The sequence below is a fragment of the Ostrinia furnacalis genome, unplaced genomic scaffold (assembly GCF_004193835.3).
Source record: "Ostrinia furnacalis isolate ACB-3 unplaced genomic scaffold, ASM419383v2 OfSCF1909, whole genome shotgun sequence".
NCBI classification, from domain to species: domain Eukaryota; kingdom Metazoa; phylum Arthropoda; class Insecta; order Lepidoptera; family Crambidae; genus Ostrinia; species Ostrinia furnacalis.
In genome coordinates this window covers 49,035-59,359 of record NW_021132148.1, presented here as the reverse complement: position 1 = coordinate 59,359, position 10,325 = coordinate 49,035, and positions in this window count along the sequence as shown.

Sequence of the window (10,325 nt, the reverse complement as noted above, 5' to 3'; positions counted from 1 at the left end):
TTATTAATACAGCCATTTATTGTGTCTGCAGTAACATCCAGATACTGGCTGGACAAGAGAGTAGTTGATAAGACCCCCAATATTTAATTGGAGGTGGGGGTATGTATACCTTTATGAAATATTACTGCAGAGACCTACGAAGGAACAATAACATCTTGTATTTATGAGTTTATAATTTTACAAGCATGTTATTAATAGTTAATTGTTTAATGTTATGTTATTCATAACAAGTTTTTAGTAATGTTTTAATTGTTCAAGATGAAAACATGTTTATGTTTATACATATTTATATTTTCAGATGGGGAGATCTTACTATTAACCTACCATAAGTACCAGAATGATTTTATTGGTTGATAAGAAGTTAATGACATAATGTTGATCTCAAGGAGATGTCCTAAATAATTTGAGTTATTTAACCTAAAGACTGGTTATTTGTTTAATAAGTTTCTTATTGGTTCGTCTGCTTCTCAGAGAGTACAATAAGTTGTTTAATGTATTATTTTGTATTGTGATATTAACCTTCTTTATATTTTCTTTCATTCTTAATACATTTTATATCACATAGCGTTTGTGCTTGACACCAGCAGATAACAAACAGGTCTCAACAGAACGCTGTGTTTTATTAAGGCACATAATAGAACTGTTTTGAATTACAACAAAACAGTTATTATGTGTAGAATAAAACACACACTTATTTTTACATTAAGCATATACACAACATGCATTATAAACCTTAAAACATATAGGTCATGACATGGTTTTATTAATACAGCCATTTATTGTTAATTCAAAGAAACAAGCCAAAAATTCTCAATGTTCATATTTACAACGTATTTTATAAATGAAACAAATAATAAACCCCAATGAAATACACATAGTCATAGTTCAAAAGGTCTGTTCATCAGCATTGATGATGATGATGATGATGATGATGATGATCCATCCGACCGATTTCGGCCATGGCGACCACTCCGACTCCTAGCTGTCTTGGCGGCGCTGGTGTGCCCGAAGATGGCTTACGTAGCCTATTTTCGCGGTAAAATCCCTCGCGCATTGAGGGCATCTGAGCACGCCGCCAACATAGTTATAGTGAATGGCGGCAGATGGACGGGCCTTCAAGTCATCGCGCTTCGCGTCGAGTTCAGTCGTACGCTGCACCTCGAACTCGGAACCTCATCAGCATTATAATAAACATCAAGTGTTAGCTAACTTCTCAAACCGAGTCATAAATTGTCTTTGTTTACGACATGGGCGGCACGCCCGGCGTTATTGACGGTACCGAAAGCGCTCTGGCCACTCGGCTGTAATTTGAGTAGCGCGGCTGGCCGTTCAAGCGGGTCTTGACTTGACTTATGGTCCTATGTCCCCTAGATGGGGCAGAGGGCGTCCACAACAGTCCTCCATCTCGTTCGGTCTTGAGCTTCTCGCTTGATCTCGCTCCAGGTCTTGCCGATCTTCTTCGCCTCGTCCGCTACAGTGCGCCGCCAAGTTTGCCTGGGTCGACCACGTTCAAGCGGGTAAAGGCCAAATAATAAGTCAAGGTGGTTTTTATCTTCTTCCGAGGTTAATAGATACAAAAAAGGAGTGATTAGACACGCAGTAGGGGTGAATAGACACGTAGGTAGTACGGGGTTATTAGATACGGGTTGGTGTAAATAGAAACGAGAAAGGGGTCATTAGATATTTTGTAGTTAGGGTTGTCAAGCAGTTTAAAATACCTACCCACTTATTATTTTGTGCGATGTATGCAAATCTATACTACCTAATACGTATATTATAATAAAAATTTACAGTTTGTAACTTTGATTGACTGACACAATTTGTCATTTTAGATTTTTATCATGCCTCGGAAGTATACGCCCTATCCAAGGGGGAATAGCTAGGAATAGATATAAAAAATATGATGAAAGCATTATTCAAGAAGCTGTAGAAGAATATAGAACCAGCAAAATGTCACTTAAAGCTGTTGCTGATAAGTATAATATTGATAAGTCAGTATTAAACAGGCATAGTACGAGTTTTTAGATCAAATTTCGGAAAAATGTAAATAATGTTAACAAAAATATAAATAAAAAAAAATAGCTAAATTAGGGTCAAATGGGCGAACTTGTATTCTAAAAATGACCTTACTTATACACCCACGAAGCTTGTTTAACCTTCCGCCAAACGCCCTGTATATTAAAACATTGCACACCTTGCAAGGTATCGTGTCGCCATCCTACTACATCAAAATATGCAAATAAAAATTTTCAGACATTTTACATTTACAGAAAAATGCTAAAGAAAAAAGTGAAAGTGTGTCAACGATATTTTTTAACAGTATTACAAATCACAAAAAAGTACAGAGTTCAATCTGTAATGAAAGAGTATTATAAAACTGGAAAGTTATTAGCTGAAAAAAGGGGAGGCGATCGTACTTCAATTGCGGCGAAAATATGCGGCGAAAAGAGAAGCATATCAACACGATACCATGCCAAGAACCGCATTACTGTAGAGGAAACACTAAAAGGTTGTATTTGCCATCAGAATTATCAATTAACAAGTTACACAAAGAATATAATTCGACAGTTGATGACGACCTGAAAGTGAAGAAGTCTTATTTCAGGCATGTACCTATTCAATACAAAATATAATCTTTCATTTGGAACTCCGCGTACCGACGTCTGTGCAACTTGCATAAAACTCAAGGAACAAATGAAAAATGAGAAAGAAACTAGCATAAGAAATGATTTAATGGTAGCCCAAAGGCTACGCAAATTAAGATGAAAAGCTTATTTTGAAAAAGTCAAAGAAGAAAAAGAAAAGCTAAAAACCTTCTCGTACGACTGTCAAAAAAATCTTATCTTGCTAAAAGTGCCCGATCAAGTTGCGTATTACCTACGAAATGTGTATTTATACAATTTTACAATAGTAGAGGAAGTAAATTGCTTCCCGAAAATGTGTTTGCTTACTGTTGGACTGAAAATTTGTTCCCCAAAGCTGCAAATGAAATTGCATTAGTAAGACTTGTTGCAGATGGATGCGCAGGTCAAAATAACTATCATATTGGGAATGTTGTCGAAATGGTTGACCGAAGCTCCGGAAAACGTGAAGAAAGTTGAGCTTGTATTTCCTGTTGTCGGACATTCGTATATACCGCCTGACAGGGTCTTTGCCCAAATTGAAAAGGAAGTGCTAAAACATGAAGTGATTAACGGTCCTCGAAAATATATCGAAATAATTTCAAAATTTAGTACTGTTAACAGTTTCAAAATAGCTGAAGCAGAAAATTATATTACAAATGAAGTGACAGTAGACATAATGCCTGCTGTAAATTACCCAGTCACCTCCGGTTCTAAAAAAGCCAAGAAAACGCAACTCAAAGCTGTTAACTGCCAATCAGGTAACAGGTTTTTATAACATGCAATGAGCTTCTCTCGTCAAAGATGCAATGCGACAAAATTTCATATTTTCACTTGTTTTCGTTATGACTTTTCCATGTTTTTTTATTTATTATGAGTGCATTAGCTTTAGCAGAGTCATATGATTCAGATTGTGTCAGACCTAGCTAACCAAATGGCTGAAATCAATAGAAAATTGGATTTACTGTTAGCTAGGTCCGGAGAAACATTTTCACCAACAGATGACAATGCAGGTCTTTCAGAACTTTTGGCAAGTCTACCAGTAAAATATATTGCAAGTTTTAATAATTTCGATGACCATTTAAAAATAAGCAACAATAAACAGGCAATAGTGTGTATAAATTAAAGACTTAAAATACAGGGCAAATTTTATTATTCTATTAACATTCTAATGCTGATTTAATTAGATTTCAGATGTCATTTTGTCTGGTATTGGCGGCAGAAATGTAAGAAGCCTTACGACTAATATGTTGAGACGAATAATTCTAGATGATGTAGCCGAGTTGTAATAAAAAATCATTTATCTTTCGTAAGTACCTTTATTTTATTACAAACTTATACANATTTTTCTACTTTTTAGTGTATGTTTTTTGGAGTCGGTTTTATTTTTTTTTTCTGTGGTTAAAGTTGTCACTTGGTTACGCTTTCTGAGGCTGACGCAAAAGACGACTTAGGCCCAGAACAGACGGTGAAACGCAACTGCAACGAAACTGCAACTGCTAGTTACTTTTGAGTTGCATCTAAGTTTCTGCCATAGCGTCCGTTGAGAGAGCACACATGATGCGACCAGTTTGAAACTTCCGTTTCAGTTTAATTCATCAGAAAGTTGCAGTTTCGTTGCAGTTGCGTTTCACCGACTGTTCTGGGCCTTAGACGCAGACCACCTACTTTTAGTTGGCCGATAATTGAGCCCGATTCTAATTTATATGAAGAATCAGCCAATACCATATCGGTATGATGTGTTTCATACATTTCCATACTGATTAACACCCCGCCAAAACCGTGCCGGGACAAACTTAACCTTCACTGGTTGGGTTTTTATGGCGGTCAAGCTGTAGATCCTGGCTAACAGGAGTTGCAGCGGTGGGAACGAGAGGTGGGAATAGTACCGTTGATTAACAACCCGACCCAAGTATCGGCCAACTAAAAGTCGGTGGTCTGTGCCTAGGCTAAGGGAGAAATAGACGAATATCTGGCCAGCTTGAGGCGTATAGGCCAAGTCCTCCATTTGAAAGGTAAATTAGACAGTCCTTCTGCAGGGGAGACCAAAATGACCAATGTTGAATTGGCCATTAGTTTCCACCTACGGGTTAGATTGAAAACACACCTCGTTTAAAAGCGATTATTCGCTGTCAATAAAAGTTAGCATCCATAATTTATCCTTTTTTCATTGTATACTCAACTTCTTCTTCGTATCTTCTTCTTCTTATTCTGCCTCGCCTTATCCCGATACGCGAGGTCGTTCCCGATCATGCGGTCATTTGGTTCTTCTTTCGTTTGAATTGTAAAAACTGAGTTCATAACTCAGACATCAGATTTTACGAGCAATAAGTAACTAAAACCTATAATAGTAACTTGTTAACCGCAAGTTAATAGGCTAAACTAAGTTAGCTCGTAATTCAAAGTATATTGTTTCGTTGCGTTCAACTTAATTAACTTAATAAATATTACTTAGCCGAAGGGTGACATTTATAAGGTGTAATATTAACATGTGTTACAAGATGGTTATGTTGCCAATATTCCGTGCCAAGACAGCACGTGGTTATGATGGCTTTGACACCATCATATCTGGGAAATTGCCTATTTAAGTGAATTAAGTGAAGTGTTAAGCTAAATCTTAACTGCACCAAATGAAAATGTACTAACGGCAGAGTGGTGCCATAATTTGGCAAGCGACCGTTTAACTTGGCAAAAGTGTTTAAATGTAGTTGGTGCATTAAATATGATTTTACTTACAGTTTTTTGGTTTATTTGTAGTCCTTTGGAGGGTTTTGCCTTAATCGCCACAATTGGCAGGGTGTTGTTGTGTAGGCAGAAAAGATTTATAATACTTTATGATATTAAATCGCAGATACAGGGTGTTCGTTTCTCGTTCGTTCTCGTTTCAGCCAAATGACGTCCACTGCTGGACAAAGGCCTCCCCCAAGGTTTTCCACAATGAACGGTCCTGCGCTGCCCGCATCCAGCCTCATAAGAAGGCTCAAGGTCACCCAAAGGGCGATGGAGCGGGCTATGCTCGGAGTTTCCCTGCGTGATCGAATCAGAAATGAGGAGATCCGTAGGAGAACCAAAGTAACCGACATAGCTCGCAGAATTGCTAAAATCAAGTGGCAGTGGGCGGGGCACATAGCTCGTAGAGACGATGGCCGTTGGGGCAGGAAAGTTCTCGAGTGGCGACCACGGGCTGGAAAACGTAGCGTGGGCAGGCCTCCTACTAGGTGGACCGACAGGGTGTACCTATCTACAATCTACATACTCGTACATATTTATGTATCTAAAAACCTATCTCCCTCTTGTATTTGCTTTTGTATTTGATATGACATTTCATCAATATAAACATGTAGGGCAATCTAAAATTTTCTGATAGAGCTGGCCCAAATGTTGACTTTTGGAAGCATCATTTGTACCTACTCATAGCATTATTTTAATAACTCTACAATCGAAATGCCATAAGTATAGTTTTTCCGTAGCAACGTATGCTACTCGCGGGTTTCAGCTTTAGCTAAGCTCTAAAATTGGATAGCTAAACGGATTTGACCTAAAGCGAGCTGGAATACCTACTTATAGATAATGCACCGTATTGCATCGTCGAATTTGCCTCACACGATTTTAGACTTGGCTTGAACATGCATTCTTTACCTACGTTTTAAAAGTGCTTAGAACAGAAGGATAATTTAAACCTCAAGTTTATATTGAGGCCTCTTACGAATGTCTTCTAACATTGTATTCTTAAATACCCCTATTAAAGTGTGTTAAAAGTAACGAAGTAGCTTACTTAAACTAATCTTCAACGCGCATGAAAGATTTTATTAGAAAGGGTGCGGGCCTAAAAAATACATATTTTACGTATGTCAGTAACTATTTTGATCGTTTCGTTTTCGTTTTGTTTCAGCCAAATGACGTCCACTGCTGGACAAAGGCCTCCCCAATTTTGCTCATTATATTTTATTCTAAAATCCGTAAGATACGAGTAGTATCAAATCACATTGAAATTCACATTATAAAGGTGATACTAATCGTTGCCACAAAATATATTTATACCGTTCTCTCGGGTATTATTTATATCTAAAATAATGCTTACCATCAACTCTCATATTAGTAAATCGCTTCTTCATTTTCCCATTTTATTTCTCCTAATCCTCATCAAATTCTTAGTACCTCAGATGAGTGATAAAACCTCCTCCGGAATTACGCAGCGAAACTGTGGGCGTAATAGTTTTTCTATGAGTAATTTATATCCGTCTGGGGTGTGTGGAATGGCTCATTACTCCACCAGCTGCTATACTCCAGCCTTTAGTAGATCGTTATCCTGAAAACTGTTGCATTTAGACAATAAAAGAAAAAGTTCTGTATCAAAGATGTTTTGGAAAACGAATAGAGATGTAATAAGTAGACTATTTTCTTTTACTGTTGTCAGAAATTCTGCTAGAAGCACATTTTGAAAACATTTTCGTGGTACCCTAAAAACTAGTAGGTATTGTGGTACATTCTGACTGTAAAACTGAGCGGCATGTTACTTTTCTGGCACAAAATCAAGTTCGTACCGATATTTTTGTGATTTCGAGCTGAATCCCAATATTATCTGGCAATGACGAGGTCATTCATTCGATTTTTATATAAAAAAAAAGAACTATTAACCAAGTGCGTGTCGTGCCACGCGCATTGTAGAGTTCCATAGTTGCCAGTCGTTACCACAATATACATATTTCAGATGCAAGCAATTACTTCATCTAAAGTCACTTTTAATGTTTTCTTCTAGGGAATTTTTATTAGGTAAGAAATTTTATAAAAAATCCAGCGAAATATTGGATTGATAAAAAGATGTAAACGATCGCTATGTAGGTATTATGCGTAAAAGTAGATTCCATTACGTTATGTACACTGGAATTTCTTCAGTTAATTTACGAGATACTCCCAAAGATTAAGCCAACAAACAGAAATCATTTCCATTCCGATACCTCAGACTGAATCAAATAGGAAAGTTATTTAAAAGCAATCGCCTAGGTAAACAGAAATTCAATACAAGTCGGGAAATTTTCCGATTCCTATTTGATGTCGGATCTAAAAACAATTTGTTTGGTTACACAGAGTTTGGGGCAAGGTTTTCTGTTTTTATTATACGAAACTACCTATCTAAATTGGGTATATTTTCATGAAGAAATATGTTAAGCTACACAACAGTGATATAACGATGGGCTCTTTTAGGATAGTTGAGGGTACAGAAATGCTAACGATAAATAATCCCAAATACGATTAATTTCTACAAGATTTGTCGCTGAATCAATGCTTACTGGCACTAAACAAATAATATCTTCTTAGTCCACTACAGCGTCCTCTAATGAATTTTCGTAATACTACACAAACGTGTTTTGACCATCATAATTAAGAAATTTCCCAAGTTTTTTTAAAATTCTTTAATTCATTTAAAACGCAAGAACGTATTCATGATCAATTTACATACATTAATGAGTTTAATCTGCTCGCCATTTCTTCACACTTTGATTTTGAGGTGTCTACGGAGGTCTTAAGTCTCTGTAGACTTTTTTCACATTCAAAATTCAATTTTCAAGAACGAGCAAACGGCGACTCCACCATAATCTTATTATTTTTAAATCACACAGATCGTTCCAGCCAGCCGCAAGCAATGGGTAGCACAATTCATTTCCTTTGTTCTAGTAATCCGATCTTGGTCTACATTTGCAATGCCAGCGATTTTTAGTTATACCATAAAGAAGATTGAAACAGAAGTCTCACCTTGTGAAACGAAAATGAAACGCATGTTGTCAAACTATATCCGGGTTTGATTAAGCTGGGGTTATGTACATTTATAAAGAAGAAGTATGTAAAGGTCGTAATTTATTGTAGGTGTAAGTAGGTTAGGTACCTATACGGTTCATGATATTATTATTTTTGGTTTACTACAGTCGGTAATTGGAAGTTACGTAGGTCACACAAAGTTTTCTCGTAGGCCGTGACAGGCAATCGTCAGTTCGAAACTAGTTTTTCCTATATTATGTTGATGTTGTTACATATTTTGACCCGGGTCAGAAGATTGTCTTTTACTATGATTTAGTTCCGTTCTAACTTTATTATGTTGGTTTCTATTTTGCATCTTGACTTATGCAACAGTTTTTGTACCCAGTACTTTAGAGCATAGATACTCAAAGTCTTATGCCCGTTTTCACCATCAATCCCTAATTTTAAAGCGACCTTTATGAAATATTAGGTAATACCTAACAGGAATTTCGTTTTCACCAACACATAAGGGACATCTTAGGCCTTATGGGAGCACTTTAAAACAGGGGCCCGATTTTCGGCCGCTTAAGTGTTAGGTGACAGTTATATTGTCAATCACGCCTATTCGGCAAAATGGAAACTGAATGAAATGATTTTTTTTAAGCTTTTTATGCAATTGAGACAGTGGAAACACTTTTTCACTAAAGTTTATTCAGGCGGCTACATAAAAATATTAGGTATAGAGTGAGGATGACATACGGTATAGATAGTCGGTATTGGTCACTCATTACTTATCTCATAACCAAGCTATATTTCTGGCTTCGTTTGTAGTCCCTAGAGCCCTTACAATACCTTATAATTAGATATAATAAAGATTTGATAGGAAGGAGGGCTGCACTAAGGCTTTCTTGGCCTTAAATCTGGGGGTAAATGAGACACAACGCGGACGGTTGATATCTGGTTTATTACTGTTATGCTATTGCTATATACAAGATTTACACAATTCAATGTGTCCAGTCCAATGTGCCGTCGGTGTAGAGTGCCTACAGTGCACGTTGAGGGTTCATGGGCCAGTCGGCTAGCACGTAGGTCGCGGTCGATGCTGACGTGCTCGTACAGTATCCTTGTGGGCAAGTAAATTTTTTTAACTTTTCGTATTGCTGCCATGATTACCAAAAACCTGTTTTCAGACACTTTAAGTGTATCAAAAAGTTGTATGATAGAGAAGGTGCTACACTTAATTTGTCTGATATAATTTTTTTGCACATGTGGACAACTTATTTTATCATGTCCAACAATTTTCAGACATATTGCTATGATACCGATCGGTAAAATTTGTTAACATTTTCAAAACGGTCTCAAAATTTAATGCGTTCACATTTCCGTCTGAAAATTGTTTTGTTCGCATCAAATAACCAAAATTTACTAATAAAAAAGATTTTCAGACGTATTGCTATGAGACATTTTTTTTGTCTCATTTTTAATTTTTTTAAGTGATTTTACGGGTTTGCGCTACACCACTAACGTCTGAAAATAATGTTTCCGGTATCTCAGAACTATCATTCAACTACAGTCTGCAAATCAGACATATTGCTATGATGCAGTTCGGTAAAATTCTTTGACAATTTTGAAAATTCGGTCAGATCAAACGCTACGCGGAAAATGTCTGATATTGGTATTTTCGAGTTCAGGATAATCGTATCTATCGATTTGATGCGGTTTTGGCCGTATTGCTATGAGACAAAAATTTTGGTCGTGGGCTCTCGTACTATAAATGGTGATATCAAATTTCTGACTTCACCATACCATTTATATGCCCATGTTAACATGGGCTAGTGTCGGCTCATATACCCATTTACCTAACACCCTGTCTACATAATAATTTATAACACATTGCAGAGCGTTTTTCGATGTGTGCGACGGTTTCTTTACAAATTATTCGTGGACCGAGGCGGATGTGCGGTCTAG